The sequence below is a fragment of the Crocodylus siamensis genome, chromosome 3, assembly GCF_052110815.1.
Source record: "Crocodylus siamensis isolate JL-2025a chromosome 3, ASM5211081v1, whole genome shotgun sequence".
In the NCBI taxonomy this organism is placed as follows: domain Eukaryota; kingdom Metazoa; phylum Chordata; order Crocodylia; family Crocodylidae; genus Crocodylus; species Crocodylus siamensis.
In genome coordinates this window covers 218422212-218444106 of record NC_143397.1, presented here as the reverse complement: position 1 = coordinate 218444106, position 21895 = coordinate 218422212, and the positions used below count along the sequence as shown (strand labels likewise).

Sequence of the window (21895 nt, the reverse complement as noted above, 5' to 3'; positions counted from 1 at the left end):
GGGCAACTCTGGCCCATCAGTCTTACCTCTATCCTTGGGAAACTCTTTGAGAAGATACTCAAGGAGCACATCTGTGATGGGCTGGCTTCAGGGATGATGATCAAGGGCAACCAGCACAGTTTCATTAGGAGCAGGTCTTGTCAGACCAACCTGATTACCTTTTATGATCAGGTCACAAAGGCACTGAATGTAGGTGTTGCCGTGGACATAGTCTTTCTAGACTTCAGCAAGGCCTTTGACACCGTCTCCCACCCCATCCTCATTAAAAAAACTAGGCGACTGTGGCATTGATGCCTACACAGTCAGATGGATTGCAGATTGCCTGAAGGGTCGTACTCAAAGGTGGATGGGTCATATTCGACCTGGGGGGAAGTGGGCAGCGGAGTCCCCCAGGGCTCGGTCCTGGGGCCTGCACTGTTCAACATCTTCATCGGCAATTTGGACGACGGGGTGAAATGTAACCTGTTTAAATTCGCTGATGATACCAAAATTTGGGGTGAGGTGAGCATGCTAGTAGGGAGGGAAAGACTGCAACAAGACCCGGATAGGTTACAGGAGTGGGCTGACATAAACAAGATGCGTTTCAATACTGGCAAGTGCAGGGCGCTGCACTTAGGCAGTAGAAACCAGCAGCACACTTATAGAATGGGAAGCTCCCTTCTTGAGAGCACGGAGGCAGAAAGGGATCTTGGAGTCATTACTGACTCCAAGATGAACATGGGCCGACAATGCGAAGTCACGGTTGGCAGGGCTAACCGCACTTTGTCGTGCATCCACAGGTGCATCTCTGGTAGAGCCAGGGAGGTGATCCTCCCCCTATATGCGACACTGGTCAGGCCACAGCTGGAGTACTGTGTCCAGTTCTGTGCGCCCCATTTCAGGAGGGATGTAGACAACATTGAAAGGGTCCAGAGGAGGGCCACCCGCATGATCCGGGGACTACAGGGCAGACCCTACATTGAAAGACTGCGGGACCTAAACCTGTTCAGCCTTCACAAGAGAAGGCTGAGGGAGGACCTGGTGACTGTCTATAAACTCACTAGGGGGGACCAGAAGGGTTTAGGGGAGACACTGTTTCCCCTAGCGCCCCCTGTCATGACAAGGAACAATGGACACAAGTTATTAGACAGTAGATTTAGATTAGACATCCGCAAGAACTACTTCACAGTTAGGGCGGCTAGGAGCTGGAACCAACTTCCTAGGGAAGTGGTGCTGGCTCCTACCCTGGGGGTCTTTAAGAAGAGGCTTGATGCCTACCTGGCTGGACTCATCTGAGTCCAGCCTTTTTCTCCCACCCAGGCGGGGTGTCAGGCTTGAAGATCTACAAGGTCCCTTCCAACCCTACTTCTATGATTCTATAATACCATTATAGGCTTACCCTAGTGCAGTAATGTTGCTCTTTAACAGACTATCATAAGTAATCCCTTCAGCAGAAACACACTGGAGTATTTTGTAATGAGATTTAAAAATAAAAATAGATTTCTGAACCTGAATGGATCCTACTTGGATAATGTATTTTAGTAAATGAAAAAAGTTACAAATGTCACCAAAAATCAAACCTCCTCTCTTGCTCCCATCACACATAGTAACAATTATGCATACAAATGCAGTCAGTGTTAAACCAAGCATGGTTTCCTGAATGCTCATTCTGTACAGCAATACTGAACAGAAGCACTTTCAAGTGCCATCTAAATTCATGTGATATGTTCTGACAAAGTGAATTTCAAATGACACTTGGTAAGTGTTTTAAGTCAACAGCCTCCTTCCTGCCTACTGGCCTTTCGGTATTTCAGCTTTCCTGAAGAATCCAAGTTGCAGTATTGATCCTGAGGGACAAAACAGCAGTCCCAACTTGAAGGTTCTGCACAAAGCCTGTCTTGCTATTGAAGTTTCTTGGATTGAAACTCCTTTAGTTGGCTTGCTGTAATATGTAAATTCTTTAATTACACAAATAAATGTTGGAGCTTGTTGTGCATTATCATTAAAGCAGCTATTCTCCCCACTGCACACTAAGATTACATACAGTACTTTAATCTCAGGAATAGATGGATCAATGCTTTATATACGATTATGTTTCCTGAGGTGGGTGGGTGGAGGGGTGTGAAAAAAAAAAAAAAAAAAAAAAAAAAATCAGGATTCTCCTGCCTCTCTGCTTCACTCAGTTCTCCAATTATATTGCCTATGTTCTACTATGGGTATTTCCCATGCTTCTGGGCTTTGCTGATTGTCACATGGGGCCAAGAAGGATTTTTTTCCTCCCACTTCTACAGCTACATGTAAGGGGATTCTTTTGTCTACCTTCCTCAGAAGTATTGGGCAGTGGTGCGCCAATATATCGGTCCATATCGTATCAGCACTGATAAAAGGAAAATTGATGTTATCGGCAATTGGGGTTTTTTGGCTGATGTGACCAAAATGTCACTAATAAATGTTGTGTGCATGCATGCAGCCGCAACACAAACATGGCCAGGAATGCAGCCCAGAAGCCTGGAGATCAATGTTTGGCTGGTAAGTCGGTGGAGGGAAAGTGGTGAGGTGGAGGGAATGGTCGTGTGGTGGGAGAGCAGATCAAGGCCTCCATGGTGAGGTGGGGAGTGGGGCTGGGGCAGGGGCAGGCACTGCCCAGCATGGGCAGGACATGGTATGGAGCTGCAGAAAGCTAGTCCACGGGGTGCAGCTCCCACCACTGCATACACCTGCCCTGGGTGGGAGGCATGGGGGCACATGCCCCCTGGATTTGTGCATGGGGCAAGGGCATGCTGCCTACCACAGGCTGAGGCCAGGGGCTGTGCCAGGCAAATCCTGTTGGGGATGCTGGGCCAGAGCTGTGCTTGGGTGTGGGGCAGGCAGTGGCACTGCTGGGGGGGGAGGGAAGGACTACAAGGAATTCTGGGGTGACCACAGTCCACACCATAGCACCCCCCTCCCAGCGCCACTGTGCGCCCCAAGCATAGCCCCCAGCCCAGCAACCCTGCTGGGAAGAGGTCAGTGCATCCCCCAGCCCATGGTATACAGCCTACCCTCACCCTGTGAAAAAATCCAGTGGACATATGCCCCCCCATGCCTCCCCTGGGGGTGCACACATCAGCAGGAGCCACCCCCCTTCCCCAAGGACAAGCCGTCCACAGCTCCATCCCATACCCTGTCCTGGCCTGGCTGGGCAGTGCCTGCTCCAGCCCCGTTCCCTCTCTCACCACAGGGGCCTTGATTTGCCACCCCATGCCCCCTCTCCACCACGGCCTTACTGGCCGGACACTATTCTCCAAGCTGCAGGGCTGCATATCAGCACTTGGATCAGTATCAGTTGATATGGCTGGTTAATAACCGGCCATCAGTATCAGTCAAAAAAAATCTTTATTGGTGCACCCCTAGTACTGGGGCTTGGCTGGAGCCAGGGCTAGGGTTTTGACTGGGGTGTGCCAATCCTCCTGCTGCGACAAACGCAGAGGTTCCTAGCTAGAGGATACAAACTCTGACTGATGGCCAGTTTTGGAGTCTGTAAAGCATTTTACTTCATGGACAGATGGGGGGTGGGGGATGACACACAGGTTCCCTTGCTCTGTATCAGGGGACTTATGCTGCTACAAAAGTTGTTACAACATGCTTGAGAGATCCAAGCACTAACATTGGCCACTGTGGTTCCTCACCTTAACCTGTGGCAAATTAAGCTGTTATGTCTTGTGGTTGTGTGTGTAGTTTTGCTAACATACATTAGACAACAGATTCATATACGATGATTTGGCTAGGGTTGATCCTGCCTCAGGCAGGGGCTTGGACTAGATGACCTTTGGAGGTCCTGTATAGCCCTACTACTCTACGATCACCATACTACTTAATAGTGAACAGAGATTATTTATTTACATATCTGGAAGTGAAAAGTTCAGAAAAATAAAGGTCTGACATCTGACCAAAGAAAAGTACTAGTTCATAATCTTTTAAATATTTTTAAAAGACATACGCTGTTAGTGAATACTATCCTGTTTAAAACACGTTTCTAAATAAGATATGACAGATCTTAACAAGAGAAAAGGAAAGCCAAAAAGATAAAACAAGTTATTACTGAAAAGTTTGCCATGTCAGACAACTGAAATTAGCTAAAATGTAACAGTCCTGATTCCATTATGGTCACTGAATCAGAGAGAAAACAGGGGGGAAGGAACCTCTGGAGTTCATCAAGTCTGACTTGCTGCTCAAGGTAGGATCATCTCCACCTAAACCATCAGCCTCCCAGCATACATCTACCTGCTTTTATACGTCCAAAGACAGAAATTCCATAACCTCTCCCAGTTATCTGTTCCAGGGTTTAACACAACTTCATGGTTTGAAAAAAAATAAAATCTAATATCTAATCTAAATTCCTTCACTGTAATTTAAGACCATATTCCTTGTCCTGTCTCTTGTGGCCACAAAGAATAATTTATCACCATCCTCTTTATAACAATCCTTTTGTATTTCAAGATTTATCAATCTTCGGTCTTCTCTTTTTCAGACCAAATAATCCTAGCTCTTCCTGCCTTTTCTCGTAAACTATGTTTCATAAATCATTTGCTTTTCCCCTCACTGGACTCACCAATTTGTCTGCATCTTTCTTAGAGAAGTGCCTAAAAGTGGACACTGTACTCCAGATGAGGCCTCACCAGTGCTGCATATAGTAAAAGAATCACTTCCCTCAACTTGCAGACAACACTCCTGTTAACACAAGCCAGTATCCTAGTGGCTCTTTTACAACAAGAGCACAGTTTTGACTCATTCAGCTTACCATCCATTCTAACCCCTATATAAATTTGAAGATTGAAGAGATAGTTTTCCTATTCTTTTTCAAGGTCCTTCCACAGGTTCCTTCCTGGAACTAGTACCCACACAGTTTGCATCACTGTGGTATTCAAGCACCTCAATACCCTTTTGAAGTGCATTACACAGGAAGTTAACGATGACGCAGGTCTCCCAACAGCGAATGCTCCAGTTACCATGCCATCCCTCATATCCCTGCTCTAAAAGCCCCTAGCCTCTTGTTGACCACCTAAATGTCTTCGTTGTAGAGCTAACTCCTCTCAAATTATGGGAGCCATCCATACACACACCAGGTATATTGTCAAGCCTCAGTTAGTAAAACTCAATAGTACTAAAGGTTTGTCTAAAAACTTGCTTTTCTTTCTTCAGCTGATTTCTTACTAGAATCCAACTATGCTTCTCCTTATGCTACTCCTATCATTCCTCTGACCCTTTTGTAAAGAGGGGAAAAACTGAAGAACCCTGAAATTCACAGCATGATTAACATAGATAATATGGACTCTGTCATCACTGGTTTGAGGACTACAGGAACCAACTGGGAGGAGGTGCAGGCTGTACACCCAGTCATATGATTACCACATGTATTTAATGAGATCAGTCACATCAGATAGATGCATGCATAAAATGAAAAATATTTGTTAACTCCGAGTACCACAACCTAAACTAGAGATCAGAATAACAACAACATTTATTAGGAGGCCAGTTTTCTACATATTGGTTGGCCTATGAGCAGAACTCCTAATCTCAAGGCAAGCAAGCTGCTGATGAAGGACAGAGGAAGATTGTCTGCAAGTGAGAAAGCTGCTAGTTCATTCTGTTGTAAGCAGCCTTTAGAAAGTTCACTGTTTGAAGGATCAAGAAATAAATGTAATTTTTCTCTAAGTTAATCAGGCTACTATAGCAACAAGGTTATTTATTCTAGTACTCAGCTTCTGAAAATGTACTACAAAATAAAAACACCCAGTACAGTTAAGTATTTTTGACAGTGCTAGTTTCCATACCATGCTATCTTATATACAGCATCTTACATCACCTTATACCATCAAGGTTCTTGGACCTTGTCTGCACAAGGAAGTGGCATGAATTTAACTTAAGGTGCAAATCTCTGTGAAGACACTTCTTAATCAGTTCCCTAAATGACTAAAAATACACTAGAACAGGTCTAAACCAAACAGAAACAAGACTACAGTTTGCACTAATTTAAGTAAAGAGGCTTAAAAAAAAATAAAAGAAATCACCTGGCATCATAGAAGCTTCACTACTTTTATAGACAAGTCCCCAGCTAAGGGACACTAGAACCAAGTTTAATCCTCCCATCCCTGTTTCACTGCAGTCTCTGCTAATATTAACGCAAAGACCCTGAGGAGAAGAAAACAACTTTTTTGCACTATTGCCATATAAAACATTTACAGTACACATCACTGACATGACTATTCTTATATGAACTGTATCCAAATCTAAAGCAGAAAAAAGTGGTTTCTTGAAAGTTGCTCAGCTAAGCAAACTCGTAAATACTTCACAGTTTTTCCACACAAATCAGAAAAAACAAACAAACTCTGCATTATGAAATGGTGCCAAAACCTAGAGAGCCCGTGCCTTAAAAAGACACCTTTAAGCAAGGTCTCCTGACTAGTCATAAATGTTTTTTAAAAGTATCAAAATGGTGTAGTCACATGTACCTCTCATCCACATTTTGTAATCTAAATTCAATTGTACATATGGAGTCAACTCCATTTCCAAAAACTTCCTTAATTCTGTGAAATCCCTGGGCTTTTATTTAAAAACAAACAAAAAAAACCAACTCTTCCTGAAACCCCCCCCACCCAAGAGACTGCAGAAGATGCTGTGGAAATGAAATAAAAACATAGCACTAATTAGGCCTTGCTCCTTGAGTTTAGTATTTAGAAGTGAAACATTTTTCAATTTTAAACAGTAACTGTCGAGTCATTTATATTCTCAAAGACACTTTATTCCTATTATGCATTTACATCAATTTACCACAGATAGATGCGGTTCTTCATTTTTGTGCAAATATTCTTTAAAACAATACTACAATTATTTTTTCATGCAATGGTAAAATAGTTGGACCTGAAAAGTTACATCAGCTTGTAACACTGGAAAAAAGTAAGATGACGTTATATCTAATGCCCCTGTGCTCTGGAGAAACAAGAGCTACAAAAATGTGGATGTCTTCTTTCAAAAGCTTTATGCTTATTGCCTTTTATATTATGATAGCACCACAATGACCCAACCAGGTTGCGCTATGCTATGTTGTTCTAGGTGCTATCCAAACATAAGATCCAGCACATACTTTAGATAATTACATAAACTTTAACAAAGCAGGTTTTCAAGTTCATCATGTATTGGTACAAAATGAAAGCAGCAGTTTTTTAAATGGGCAAGCCATCTATTATATCAGTTCTTTCCAGACAGGAGGTACTTGAAGCTTCTTGACCTTGTTTTTTTTTTAAATAAGCAGCACTCGTTAGTCATTAGCTGAAGATACAGAAGTAACTTTTTTAAACTCAAGGCATCCCTTGGAAATCGCTAGCTCTTAGTTTTCTTTTTTGTTTTCAGAAAAATAATAGGATAATTCTGTTGCAAAGAGCACAGAAGGACCACAGCAGATCAGAATGTTTTTAGCGCTGTGAATTCCTATTTGAAAACTCTGGGTCAATCTGGTGAATCATGGTTTGCACACCCAGCAGTTCTAACACCACATGGCACCTTGTGGCGCCCTTGAAAGGATTTCAAGCCAACCCAGGGTGTCATGGTACACTGGTTAAGAATCACTAAGCTGCAGTAATCAAAAAGCTCTGACATTTGTTTCAGTAACCAAAGTTCTCATTTGATACAATGCCCTCCACCCTTCCCTCTGCAGTTACACTTTAATTATTACTGCAGCCTTATTTTCCTTCATTTAAAATCTCTCATTTACCACACAGACCATCAGCTCCATTACAGCCTCTGATCTAGAGAGCACACTTACTTCAGAATAAAGAATTCAATTGTGGACCCCTTCTCATTATGAAAAGAGGGATGTCGACAGCATGGAGAGGGTCCAGAGGAGGGCCACTCGTATGATCAGGGGACAGCAGGGCAGGCCCTATGAGGACAGGCTGTGGGACCTGAACCTGTTCAGCCTCCAAAAGAGAAGGCTGAGGGGGGATCTTGTGGCCTGTTATAAACTAGTCAGGGGGGAATCAGCAGGCATTGGGGAAGTCTCTGTTCCCCCGAGCACCGCCAGGAGTGACCAGGAATAATGGTCACAAGCTGGCAGAGGGTAGGTTTAGGTTAGATATCAGGAGGCGCTACTTCACAGTCAGGGCGGCTAGGGTCTGGAACCAGCTTCCAAGAGAAGTGGTGCAGGCTCCTACCCTGGGGGTGTTTAAGAGGAGGTTAGATGCACATCTTGCTGGGGTCGTTTGACCCCAGTATTCTTTCCTGCCATGGCAGGGGGTCGGACTAGATGATCTGCTCAGGTCCCTTCCGACCCTACAAACTATGAAACTATAAAAAGAAAAATTGGAAGCCATTCAAAGAGAAAATTAAAAAATAATGAGGGGACTAACCAGAAGGACTGATTTATGAGCAAGGATCTGGGTTTTCTGTTCACCAGGGAAAAATCGTGGTAAAACCCAGATTTTCTCATTTTAAGGAGAAAGATGCGGGAAATGGTGGGGGTCTGGGAGAAGGGCAATCAGCAGGGGGCACTATGTGCATGCGCACGTACACATGTACATTGCCATCAGGCAGCCTGAAGAGCAGCTCCCTGCAGGTAGGTTTGGTGGCAGTGGTGGGAACAGAGGCACCCATAGGGAGGGAGGAAGGGAGCTGGGCAGGGCTGCAGCCCAGCTGGGGCAGTGAGTGGGGCTTGGGACTAGAATGTGCGCAGGGAGCAGGACACAGCTGCGGGTGGCTCGCCCAGAGGGGAGAGGGGCTCCCCACTGGTATGCACATGCCCCCCAGATTTGTGTACAGGACAGGGGCAGATGCAGGCTAGCCACTGCAGCTCCCTGTCCTGCTGTCCTCCCCTGGGGCCTCCACAGCCCAGCAGGTGGGCAGGGGGTGACTCAACATGGCAGCGCAGAACACCCAGCAGCAGCAATGAGCTTCCCTTCCTGGCCACTCTCTGCCTTGTCATGCCAGCTCCCATCCTCTGGGCTGCAGAGGCCCCCAGGGGCAGGGCAGCAGGGCTGGCAGCCTAAGTCTGCAGCAGGCAGTCCGCAGGGGACTGGGAGAGCCAAGCTCTATGCTCCACTCTGCTGCAGCAGCTACTGCATCCAATGGGCAGCAGCCAGGGCTTGGGGCAAGGGACTGCAGACTTGGGTCCCTGACCTGTAGCCCTGGCAGCTGGAGGCCCCAGTGGAATTTCATTTTAATCATGGAAATATATGGATGGGGGGGGGAGGGGATTAATCAGAGAATCTGTGATTTTCTTTTTTTTTTATATCAGGGAAAAACAAAATTCCTGGTTATGAAGAAAGACTAAAGAAGCTAATATATTCAAAGTTACTGAAACTGTTTTCATTTGAAGGTAGTTAAGTGCTTTCATTAAGAAAGAAGAAGTAAAAGTCTCCCAATGCTTGGACGGTATAAATGTCAGGCATGAAGAAAAGTCTGTAGATGACAAGAAGACTATCAGAAGAAGAAATGAAGCTAAGTTTATAAAAGCTAAAGAAACAAACAATCCATCCCAGATAACTGCATCTTGCTTAGAAAAATATCAAGGAAAATATAATAGCCCTATCCTTTTAAATACTTAACCCAACTACTAGAAAAAATGCCCAGTAGGGAATATTGGCAATAAAACAGATTGATGACATAATAGGCCTCTTATATTTCTAATTTCTACAACTTTCAAAATGTTTCCTGCTTTAATAGAATTGGAATGCATCACCTCCATTATGCAGGCTTGCAAAATAATGGCTTGTCTTCATTATCCCACATTAGAGCCAAATCCATTACTGTTATGAATGTGTGCTATAAACAAACAGGTTAGACTACTGCTTCAGGGATATGCAAAGCCAACAGCTAGAATTCCTCCTTCTGTTACTCAGCATAATTATATACTGTCTACAGGACAAAGTTGTACCAGTTTAAGTTAAAGGGATGTTTTAAACAAATGTAGCAATACTGGTGGAAAACACTTTGTGGACATAAAGGTTGACTACTCAAAAACAGCTTAAATTGTTTTTTGAAAAAGCCAACTTAAACTTTCAGTTTGTACATTCAGACATGGTTGGCATTCTTTATTGCTATTTCAGGCAGTACCAGGTAGGGAGAACATACAGAAGTGTTTTTCCCCCCTTTCTTCCAACCTGTTTCTATAATTTCTTTGTACCTTCAAAACAGTTAGAAAAAGTACATGACTTCCAAAATAGTAATCAGGTTATAAAGTTTATCTGATCTTTCCACTGATATATCAACAAGGTTGTCTTTGGTGGCATCACTAAAGTCTTATTTATGTCAAATGTTGGCAATTGTCCCAGATTAGTACAGAATAATTTTCATAAGCCAAACCAGCAAATTTGCAAGACAGTAACCACATCATTTTCTACTGTCCCATCTTTTAGAAATATTACACATCTACTCAGCACTTGGTACAGGTACATTTAAGTAAACACAGGCTTTCCAAACAAAGGTCCCTTTCCTCAAAGAAATATTTCACTGTTGTTCCAATATTTTTTAACTTACTACTTTCCCCTGTCCCCACTTAGAAAACATCATAGTTATCATCTCACCAGTTTTTATGCCAAAGAAGCTAAATAGATCTCCCCTGTCCTACACATATTTAAGGAGACATAGACTTAGCTAAAATAAGAGTCTAGTAACATGCTCTGAGGAAGGAGAAAAAGGAGCTTTCATCATTACTAGGAAACATATTACTGTACTATTCTGTGCCAGTATATGTTCTGTACTAAGTAAAATTCCTTTCTGCAAAAGCAGTAGTACGCAGTTTTCTTTTGCTTTTTGGCAATTTCAAGCTGTTCCGCAGGATTTTCCAAGAGCTATGCTTCACTCAGCCAGTCTCAGTGTATTTACTGTCTTCAGAGCTTCCCTTCAGGACACTGTGATGAACTTCTGTATAATGATAAAACAGGATTCTTTAGCCTTAAGAAAGCATTTCAAAAGTCCAAACTAAGCATGCAGTAAAGAAGATGCTTTCAACCAGTCTATATGCATGTATGCTGCACTTAATATACGGTCTTAAGACTGTCATAGCAAGATCCAACTTCCTCAGACAGCTCCACAGATGTCAATGTTTCAGTCTCATTTCCTTGAGAAGGCATCATCTTGAGCGTTCCTTTTTTAAACCTACCACAGTTCTTCTAAATTTTGCACCTTCCTACATTGGCACAGCCTCCAAAAAGACCCTCTAGCATTTGTAGAAAAGGTACTTATCTTAATCCATTCTTTTTTCCTTCCTGTTTGCATTTATTACAGCCCTCTATTAAAGCTAAACCAATTCAAATAATAAACAAGCCAACAGCGCCCCAGGGGATGGCAGGATCAAACGGTCACAGGCTCCTCTGTGACCATTTCAGGCTGGACATAGGGAAGAACTTCTTTACTGTCCAAGGCCCCAAGGTTTGGAGTGGACTGTCACCAGATCTGGTTCAAGCACCCACTTTGAACGCCCTCAAGACATTTTTGAATGTTTATCTTGCTGGGATCCTATGAACCCTGCTGACTTCCTGCCCCTGGGGCAGGGGGCTGGACTCAATGATCCTCCAGGGTCCCTTCCAGCCTGACTTGTCTATGAAATCTATGAAACAGGATCACACAGTAGTCATAAGTTACAAAGCAAAACAATCTCTACCTCCTCCCTTGAAAGCTATTCCACTGCTCAACTGATCTTACAAAACAAAAAAGCAACAGTCACTAAGTCTATCTAATGCCTTATAATTACTATCTGTTACTCATTGAAGTCTGAGCTGGAATTTTGTTTTAGAGGTATGAGATTCATAGTTTTTTTTATGATAAAGAATCTAAAAGTTTCTGTGCAAAAAACAGAAAAAGCAAGAGCTAACCCAGTAAGTGGAATCAAAGCTATGGAATAATGCAAGTTTATTTTAAGGCACATAAGTACAACAGATTCAATCAAAAAGTGAGATAACAAATCCAACCTGAGTGGCATTTTACAAAATTAACGTTGTTTTCAATTAAGTTTATGGTTATGACATGCCCCAATGCAGTGCTCCTTAACAATACATGAGCTAGCTACGGTACCATGTATATCTATGTTAGCCTGATGGGAGCACTGTGCTAACTAGCCTTGCCAAAAGAACAGGAGGATGCCTCAGTTCAGGCCTGTGTCTTAATACCAGTCACACTGCTTCTAGTACTACAACTCATTCAGGTGTCTCTGTACAGCACTGCACTGGGCCATATAAAGACATGACCCAAGAAACTTAAGCATATCACTGGGGCTGCCAGCAATGGTCAGTACCTGACACAATGTTTTCAGGAGGAAGAATGCCAATTTAATCTACCTATAACAGAAAGTCTAGCTGCTGAGTTTTAAATCAGCTGTAAATTACAGATATATTCTGATGCAAATCTAAACTGGAAGATACAATAATCAAGCATGAATCAGACCTGCAAAATCAGCTTTAGAAGGAAGAAAACATACTCTGGCAATGCTTTTGAGATGATAAAGGAAACATACGCACAGATTCCTAATCTCCAGCATAGTCAACCTGTAATCGGATATTTCTCTTCTACATGTAGTTAGAAAGACATGTTAATGCTACTAAAGAAAAGCCAAGATTAAGAATTATTTAGGTGCCAGGAAAGCAATTTGATTTGTTAGTGCCACCACCATTAACTGAAGAGCCCCTATCCTTCTAATTGGGTGGCTAAGGATCTTCCTTACCTCCCCACTCAAGTTCATACATCACAGTGAATCAAGAAACACTGAAATGCATTAATCGATTCTTGTTCCTTGTGAAGTCACAGACGTTGTAAAAGAAATTTAGGAGGCCTAATTTTTTGGAAAACAAAGCCTACTCCTCTTATGCAGAGGACAAAACTTTGCTGACACTTTGAAGACACAGATATCTAAAGTGTTATTGTATTTTGCTACTCTCAGTCAGCAAGCATAAAGCAAAGAAGGAAAAACATCTTGAACTGGCCCACCTGTTTTGGGGGTGATACAGGAAACAAGTAAAATAGCAATATGGAAACCAGAATACACTGGAGGATCACTAGATTATAAATTATTATACCAGGAAAGTATGCACACACAACAGAAAAGATTTAAGTCTACCCAAACAAGGTTCAATAGCCTCTCAGATTTTCAGATCAAGATTTGGGAAAAATGAACTAAATGTGACAGGTAAGAAAACATCCCACCAACACTACTGAAAGAAATCCAAATCTCCTCCAATCAGCTATGATACATGTCAAGGTGGTATCTCTGGACTTCTCTTAAGGGCTCATTTTATCTACCAAACCACTGCACTTGAAGTTGGCCTTTGCATTCCTTGGCCCTATTCAGCAACCCCAACGGAGCTGCTGAGAGAGCACTCTTCCCTCTACTGCTTCCATAAAACCTCCCAACAACTGAGGGCTGGGCTTGCTAAGGCTGCAATTCCCTGCATTCTATTTCCTCCTCAGTATCCATGTATTGCAGTTTTCCCAGCTCAAACACCTCCTGCGTCTAGCTCTGTGGATGGCTAGGAACTTTCCCTAGCATCAAAATAGTTTGACAAGGCTCTGAATAACACCTGTGAACCTTCAATGCAAATCAAAATCCTGCCATGCCTTAGAAAAGCTCTAAGTACTTCCGGAGGCCTGAAGATTAAGACAACCAGCCCTCATCTCTTAAAGGAGTTACTTAGACAACAGTTTTATGCCTTGAGATTGTGCCAATCAACTCAAAACTAGAGGCAAGTGTTTGAATTCTGATCAGGCTCAAGGAGCTTAAAAACACAAACACACACAGAAGTCCACTGAGTTAGGACCCAACCACAGCAGCTTGGTGAATTTCCAGAAGGTGGTGCTCAACTATGTCTGTCGTAACCATAAACAAAATCATCCTTTTTAAGTCAACATTTTTCCTTCAATATTTAGTTGTTTAAAGACCTCTCCCGCCAAATTTCTTTTCCAGGTGGTCAGCAACTCTAATGTCATGTCTTACCATGACTTGAAAAACACAGCCAGAGTCCCTCTGTAAGCCTGGCACATACGATTAGTGTGGCCCCTCCCTCCTTGAGGTGAAGCCCACCCAGGTTGCCCTGCATCTCATTTGCATATAAATTCTTGGAGCATCCCAGGATCTACGATAAGCACACCCAGGTCCAGGTATGAGTGAGGGCTAATTAGCATATGGATCCTGTGTGTGCTTGTGTGGGGGCGGGGAGGTGGAGTTGTATCTGGATTACACATGCATATTGAGCTATGGGGTCACCATGGCTTGAAATGCTGTTGACTTTGGTCAGGCCCAGCTCAATGAACAGTGTGGTTTATTCCTTCCTCCAATGTCTGTCAAGCAGCACGCAGACAGCATGTCCTTCTTGTTTGAAAAGAATGATGCAAAAAACTTATATCTACAGCTTCCACAAAATATACTTCTAATCTAAACGAACTATCACCAGTGGCAATGAGGTTCATGCTCCTAAGGAATAAAACAGTCTTGCAAAAGTTAGCAAGACTAGGGTTTCATCTTACAAATACTTGTGCTAGTAAATAATTTATACATGGAAGTATTCCCACACTTAAATATTGATGGGAGTTGGACAAAGCCCATGAAAGACAATGGAAAGAATTCCACTGATTTCATAGCAAGCTCAGTCATGTCCTAGGTGATGCTATAGTATAAGGCTAAGAGACTGGAATCCACAGTCACAACACATTTAGGACTTCACAGAAAATAACATGATGTTTTGCAGTAGTTTGAGGAACCACAGAAGCACACTCCCATATGTATCATATACCATATTTACTTGGATAGAAGACAACACTGATTATAAGGCAACCCCAAGTAATTAAATTCTATATATGGAAAATTTCCAAGTATAGAATCTAATTATTGGAGGTTTGCCTTGAATGTGTCACCCCCTCCCACTGCTACAGCACAGAAAATAAATCTGGGCAATCAGGTAGCCCTTTACTCTCTGCCTCCCTCAAATTTTTCCCCTGGCAGCCCCTTCCCCCTTTGCTTACCATCAGACCCTGCTCTCCCTGAGCACAAGGAAGAGAGGAGCAAATCTGAAAACAATTACCTTAAAATTAAGCAGGGCTGTAGCAATTGGCAAATAGTATCCATGCATTTAGTTTATCCAGGATTGATGCGTGCTACCTTTTTAAAAAACTGCTGTAAGTTTTAGCACAGGTACTCCATATGCACACTTTTGAACAGCACTTCGGTACCTAATTATATGTAGCACAAACTTTTTTAATTTTGAGGGCCAAATCAGTTCCTGATTCAACTGGGCAAAGCCTAATAGCCTAGTTCCAAAATTTGACTGAACAGAGCTCAATTATCAAGTCTGTGTGGTTCTACCACAGGGCAAGTATCCTCCATCCAAGACCCATTGGTCTGGACCTTCATATACTCCCCAAATCCAGACAGGCATCCTACTTGCAAAGCCCCAGACCTGGAGGCCTTGGGGTTCAAATGCCCCCAGTCTCACTTGATCTTAGCCAAAAGGCTGAGAAGCAATGATGTTAGTCCAAAGCTAAACGCTCACGATTTACCACAGCATTTCAAGCCATGGTGACCCCATAGCTCAGCACTGCTCAGTATGCATGTGTAATCCAGATACAACTCCACCTCCCCACCCCCCACACACACACACGGGATCCATGTGCTAATTAGTCCTCACTCATACCTGGACCTGGGCATTATCATAAATCCTGGGAAGCTCCAAGAATTTATATACAAATGAGATGCAGGGCAACCTGGGTGGGCTTCACCTCAAGGAGGGAGGGGCCACACTAATCATACGTGCCAGGCTTACAGAGGGACTCTGGTTATGCAATGTCATGGCTTACCATGACTTGAAAAAGAGTTGGCACTGAGGGGGACTGCATTTACTGGGCCTTACTACATGTCTTTTTTCAGATAGGCTATACTAATGTATTCTGGTAATAAGTTCCTATCAGGCTCCTGACCTTTTTGGGCAAGAATAAATGTGGTGTTTCTGGCACAAAGGGGAGGGCATTGGGGCTTGCTCTGGCCTTTTCTGAGTGCTAGCCTGGTATTGCAGTACCTCTAGGCCTGGTGCTAGTTCTCTCCTGGGGGAGCAGCTGCTCATTTTTTTTTTCGGTTTTCTATTAAGGGCTACACACACACAAGGTCCTATCAGCATGCATGTCCAATGTAGGCCATGGCACCCATAGGCACTGCATTGGAAACCACTGATCTAGTGAGATTTCCTTCTGTGCAATAAGACAAGTGGCTTGTTTCCCATGCTAATGGGGGACAAGCCACTTGCCTTATTGCATAGAAGGGGCACAGACACACACAGAGCTCATCTTCTTTCAGGTAAATATGGTGATAAGTTTTCCATCTAGATGCAACATTTTTACAAATGATAAATACTTACCCAAAAGGTTTGGCAATAATCAGATGCAAGATGAGTACCAGTTTATATTATGTAACTACTTACAGCATTAAGACAACTCACATACATTATCCATTAGAACAAATTAGAACTCACTACTGATTACCCATTAGAACAAATGTAGAATAAATCTTTTACTTGGGAGTAGATTTTACCATGCTTCAGGTAAGAAACTGGCTAAATGACTTGGAGTTGTACCAAAAGCCTTTAAATCCGTAAGGGAGGGGTTAAATCTCAGATAAATTAAATAAGACTATCACTTTAACAACATGCTTAAAGCAAAACCAACATCTACAGTCTGCCTGTACAGCAATATATGTAACTGCCATCCCCTTTGGTATAGATGTTTACTACATGAACTCTTTTTGCACAACTTTGGTATCTAAAAGCTGAAATCATTCTAGATGACAATTATTTGGCATCTGAAAACTGGCAAATTTACCAACATTTTAGTTAAGGAAACAGACAAGTCACTTGAAATGGTAACAAGAACATGTTCTGCCTTAAGAGCCACACCTACAGTAGGGCTCCCATGAGCCCTACCAATGCAACTGAACTAGTGGAAGGGGAAGAGAGGGAGGGAGCAACTTTCCAAGTGTAAAATGAAGGCTCTAGCAGTGACTCACTCCCAGCTTGGCATTTATAGCTAGCAATCTGACCAGTATCATACTACACACTCTGATTTTGCACTTGGACTGCGTTCATAAAGACCACCAAACTCTTCAAGTACACTGAAATGGCTGAAATCCAAGCACCATAACCACAAACCGCAAAGCCCCTAATTATGAGGACTTCCAACAATATTTTAAACACAGTCCTGACTAGTACACTGCTCTCTCTCTCAGGCTCAAAATCATCAGGTATAGCAAAGCACCTATCAAATTACTTTTGGGCCTTCCAGTCCTTTCATCACACACCCAGAATTACTACAGCCATCTACAAGACCTTAAGAAGCAGCTCTAACAATGATGCTGTCAACAGATCCTGCCTGGGCCCTTAATAAAGAACTTGGTAATCATTACTTAACTCCTGGAAAGGCAGCCCATAATTTGAGAGCCAGATCAAGGACAAAAAAATAAAATCAACTGTTCCAAAGACCTTGCAATCATTATTAGCACCCTCATGCACTTCCCTCCATCCCTGCTATTGTTTGTTACATTCATTTGCTGTGTTTTAAAGACAATGAAGCAGGAACTTGATTTTATCCACTTTTACCGTGTTCAAAGTCCTATTCCTAGATGTGGCATTTGAATACTATATAACACTAAAGAGTGATGTCCCACAGCCACACAGTGGGGTTTGTCCTGCTTCTATGACTGACACACTGAGAAGCTTGGGAAAAAACTGGAAGTTTAGTGTCTCATATTACAACATCAAGAAATCAGGAGAGTTACAGATATGTTTTAACCTTTCTTTTTTATGCAATTAACTGTAAAAGAGGTTTCACAGTCCTTCCTCTGTTATAGAAGGTTCCTTTATAAAACTTTTCAAGATGGAGAGTTAAAGTAGTGTCATCCCTTTAACATGTGTATGCAATTTACATTAATGGCAGTAGTACATACACATCAAGAAGGATGATGTAGAAGACCTACTCTTATCGAAGAACATAAGATGCCATACAAATTTTGACCAACTATATTCAGTCATAAGACAATCTAAGACCACAACAAACAAAAATTTAAGGGACCTATCATAAAAAAAGTTAGACTAAATGATTTGGTAGCTCTTTCCACCCCTACATCCTACAACAGGGGTAGGGCAAAATGCAGCCCTCCAGGCCATTCTATCTGGCCTGCGGGGCCCCTAAAACATTTAGAAAATTAATATTTATCTGCTCCTGGATACTTATCATGTGGCCCTCCATGGCTTGCCAAAACTCAGTAAGTGGCCCTCCGCCCAAAATAACTGCCTGTCTCTGTCCTACAAGAACACTTATCCAAATTAATACAAAATTTTAAGGAACTAAAAGTCAATATTCCAGTAAATTTTCTCTTTCCTCCTTGGGTTACTATATTTAAGGGAAAAAAGTCCCAGTATTTAAAGTCCACTAATTTCACTGTTTAATTCATTTATAGAAAATGCGTAAGTACTTTGAACTGCATATATGATAAATAAACCTGCCTGGCTTATTATTTAGAACAAAGAAAATAGTAATTGAAGCAAGTGACTAACAATCCTATAAAATTAAATAGTTGAACTTCAGGAATAATTTTTAAAATTCTCACGTTACCTATCAAGTTGGGTTTTGTTTGTTCATTTGTTTTTTTACCTACAATAGTATGTATGCAAAGACACACCATAAGATCCAAGGTATTTATATTGTAGTAACTTTACAAACTCTGACCTAACTTTAAAAAAAATTAAGAGCCAAAATAAGTATGCAGCAACATAATTCATGACTGTCTGTAAAGTGTAAAGCAAGTCTTATTCACACAAGCAGCCCTACCTCCTTCAGCAGAACTTCTCAAATTAGCAATCTGCAGGACTCAGCTTGCTGCAGCAGTTGTCATCACTTGTTTTACCACACTGAAGAGTATTTTAATGCTTTTATAAACATGCTCTTCCATACATATCTACAGCTAAGTTTTTCTACCCACTCCAGCACTTATTTTTGTAGTGGTGGGAGTGAACTAAATCACTTGGAACAAAAGCAACTTTTTATTTGATTAGGGAAGGACAAGCTTTTTAAAACTTATTACCTTTTAAAAACATATTTTGCACAATTACCTTTTCAAACAAAAATGTATATTACATTTTAAAAATTAAGTTAAATCATTAAATTTACCAGCACACACATGAATGCCGTATCTGGAAATTACAAATGGTATTACAACTCATGTGAACTAAAATAAAATTTGAATATTAAATATACTGAAGTCAATTAAAAACTAGCTAGCCCATTGCTGTAGAACAAAACTTAGAGTACTGCTCAGTTTTTATTTTTGGTTTCTTTTCTTTCGCACAAGCAAGACATCTTTCAGAGAATATATTTTAGATGTAAGCAAACATGTCTGGCTGAAGGCAACCCTGGACTTTCTTTAGTCGTCTTCGTTAACACATACCAGTAGCCCATTCAGTTTTCCTAACTCAGCACTACCCTAATACAGAGAGCCCAGTTAATGTATTTGACCAAGTGTCAGCATTACAACTACACAGCATTTCAAACATTTTAGTCAACAGGCATATTTTTTGCAACATACTCAAATCATCTCTGTATTATCTACATGCTGTATTTCAACTTCAAGTATCTAGCCCTCACAGCTGTGAAGATAATTGTGACCTGAGTGTATAAAAGAGCCTGTTTCGCATACTCTACCATGAGCACAGCCCAAAACAATTGTGTCTTCAGTGAAGGCACCCAAACTGTTGTCCAATTTACTTTGATGAGAAAACTTGAATGCCCTGTTGCCACAACCACCTTCAAACTAGTCTGGGTATCTCAACACTACAGTGGAGTTCTGCTATAACTACAACGCAGACAAGACTGATACAAAAGAATGAAGTCCTATGCACTTTTCCCCTCCATTAAAGGCCTACCAAAACATCTGAATATAACCATTAAAGTGATTATCAACAGAATTAGTTAATACACAGCTGGGAATCTGGAAGTTGGAGCAGGTTGAAAAATGCAGAAGAGAGTAGCAAGCCCTAAATTTATGCCCCAGTCACAGCCTATAATTTAAAAAACAAAATTAATCCCTCTTCACAGAATGAGTTTCCCCTCTAATTTCAGACTGTTAGGTACATCTTTACAAAAAAGATACTCGTCTATTTAACTCTGAATGACATGATGGAAGCATCAGCAGCAACTTCCACTCCTGCCTCAAGCCTCCACACAATCAGCATTATATTTATAATTCAAGCAACTGCATTCATCTACTTTCATATATAGCAGCAATCTCCTCAAAGCTTCCAAAAGCCCCATGATATATTTTGCATGCAAGAGCCAGGAATCTGGGGCCAAAAAGATGATAGGGTTTCAGAGTCACCATGTCCTAGGCTCCTGGACTTACTCTGAATGATATTTAGAGCCAATATTTGTACTGCTTGAAACACCTTAGACACCTGGAAAATTAGTTGAGCTGGACTGTAAAGTGAGCTATTACAATGGAAACAAGACTCTCACTTTGCACTAATCTCCTTAACAGCTTCTTGATTATTAAAGTGTAACATTTAGATTAAACAGTTTTAAGCCTTTAAAATAAAATAAGCAATTAATTCAGAGCTAGATGCCACTCGCTCATACTACTGACACAGGCAAGCACTACAGAGCTCACTCATACAGCAAAACCAGACACCAACGCAACCCTCACCATCTACTGTAGGAACAAAGCCTCCAGATTCCTAAAAATAACTCTATTAACGCCCCAGAAACCTCCCCAAGTGACCTGAAAGTTTCGCTACCACTGGATTGTCTTCTCTCACTCGGAAGCAAGGAGTAAGTGGCTAGCTGTGCCATGCTCTAAACCTCATGCTACTTCGGTGCGTTGGAAATGTCACTCTCCCGTTCCCAGCTGCATCAGTTCAGTCCGATCAAGGGTGAAGGCGCTTCCCGCCCCCGCCCGGGCAGTGCTGGGCTCCGCCACCCCGGGGCCGCGCTCGGCCCGGCCTGACCCACGCAGCGACGAGGAGTTTGTTCCTACTGCAACTCCTCCAGCCCGGCCTGTCCCGGACTACAGACCGCACAAAGCGGGGACGCGGAGTCAGCAGCCGGGCTGCTCAGTAAGGCCGGGGGTTGGGCACGGACAGCTGCAGGCCACAGATCCTCATCGCCGCTGCCGGGCCCGGGACCAGAAGGGGAAAGCGAGGGACCGAGCGGGGCTTCCCGAAAGCCGGGAGGGAGAGGGGTCTTTTCCTCCCAAGCTGCTCCCCGGGGCGTGGTGGGGCGGTCCGGGGCCTGAGCCTCAGCTGCCTGATCACGGGGCGCAGGGCCCGGCGGAGGCAGCTCCGGCCCCGCGGGCTCCCAACACGGCCGCGGAGCCCGCGCAGGGACGGCGCCGCCAGCCAAAGCTTGCCCCGCGCGAGCGGCCGCACTCACCCGGCCCGGCCCGGCCCGGCCTGCCCTGCCGCGCCGCTCCTCTCCCCGCTCCGCTCGGGCTGCCGGCCCCGCCCCGCCCCGCCGGGCTCCCGCTCCGGGACTGACTGCAGGCCCCGCCCAGCCAGTCCCAGGGGCGGGGCCGGCGCCATCTTGGGAAGGCAGGGACAGGGGCAGGGCCCGGGCTGCCTCCTCGGGCCATGTGGCCCCGCAGGGCCTTGCCTGGGTGGGGCGTGTCATGCAGCGTGGTGCGGTGCAGCGCGGTTCCCGCGGCCCGGCCCGGCTGGGGAGGGTGTGTGCCTCCCTGCAGCCCCTCCCGGCTGCCCGCACCCGGCGCCTTTATGCATTCCCCATCCCCGGGCCTTCCTGGGCCACCCGGCACTGGCCACACTACAGCTGACCAGGCTGGAAGCTGTGGAGGGAAGTTGAGCCCCCAGGACTGCAGGGCCACTTTCATAGATGTAGAGTCAGAGGGGACCTTGGAAGATCATGGAGT

At 43.3% G+C, this 21895-nt stretch overlaps 1 protein-coding gene across 3 annotated transcripts in view; it reads right to left on the bottom strand.

Moving 5' to 3' along the window:
• Positions 1–21549, bottom strand: part of PLEKHF2 (pleckstrin homology and FYVE domain containing 2) — a 32971-nt gene extending 11422 nt beyond the window's left edge. The window contains exon 1 of one of the 3 annotated variants that reach the window (XM_090040377.1): positions 21403–21549. The gene's annotated coding sequence lies outside the window, so the exon portion shown is untranslated. Of the gene's footprint in view, positions 1–20752; positions 21009–21402 lie in introns of those variants that run through there. The other 2 variants (XM_090040378.1, XM_090040379.1) reach the window with 2 other exon arrangements.
• Positions 21550–21895: the final 346 nt, after the last annotated feature.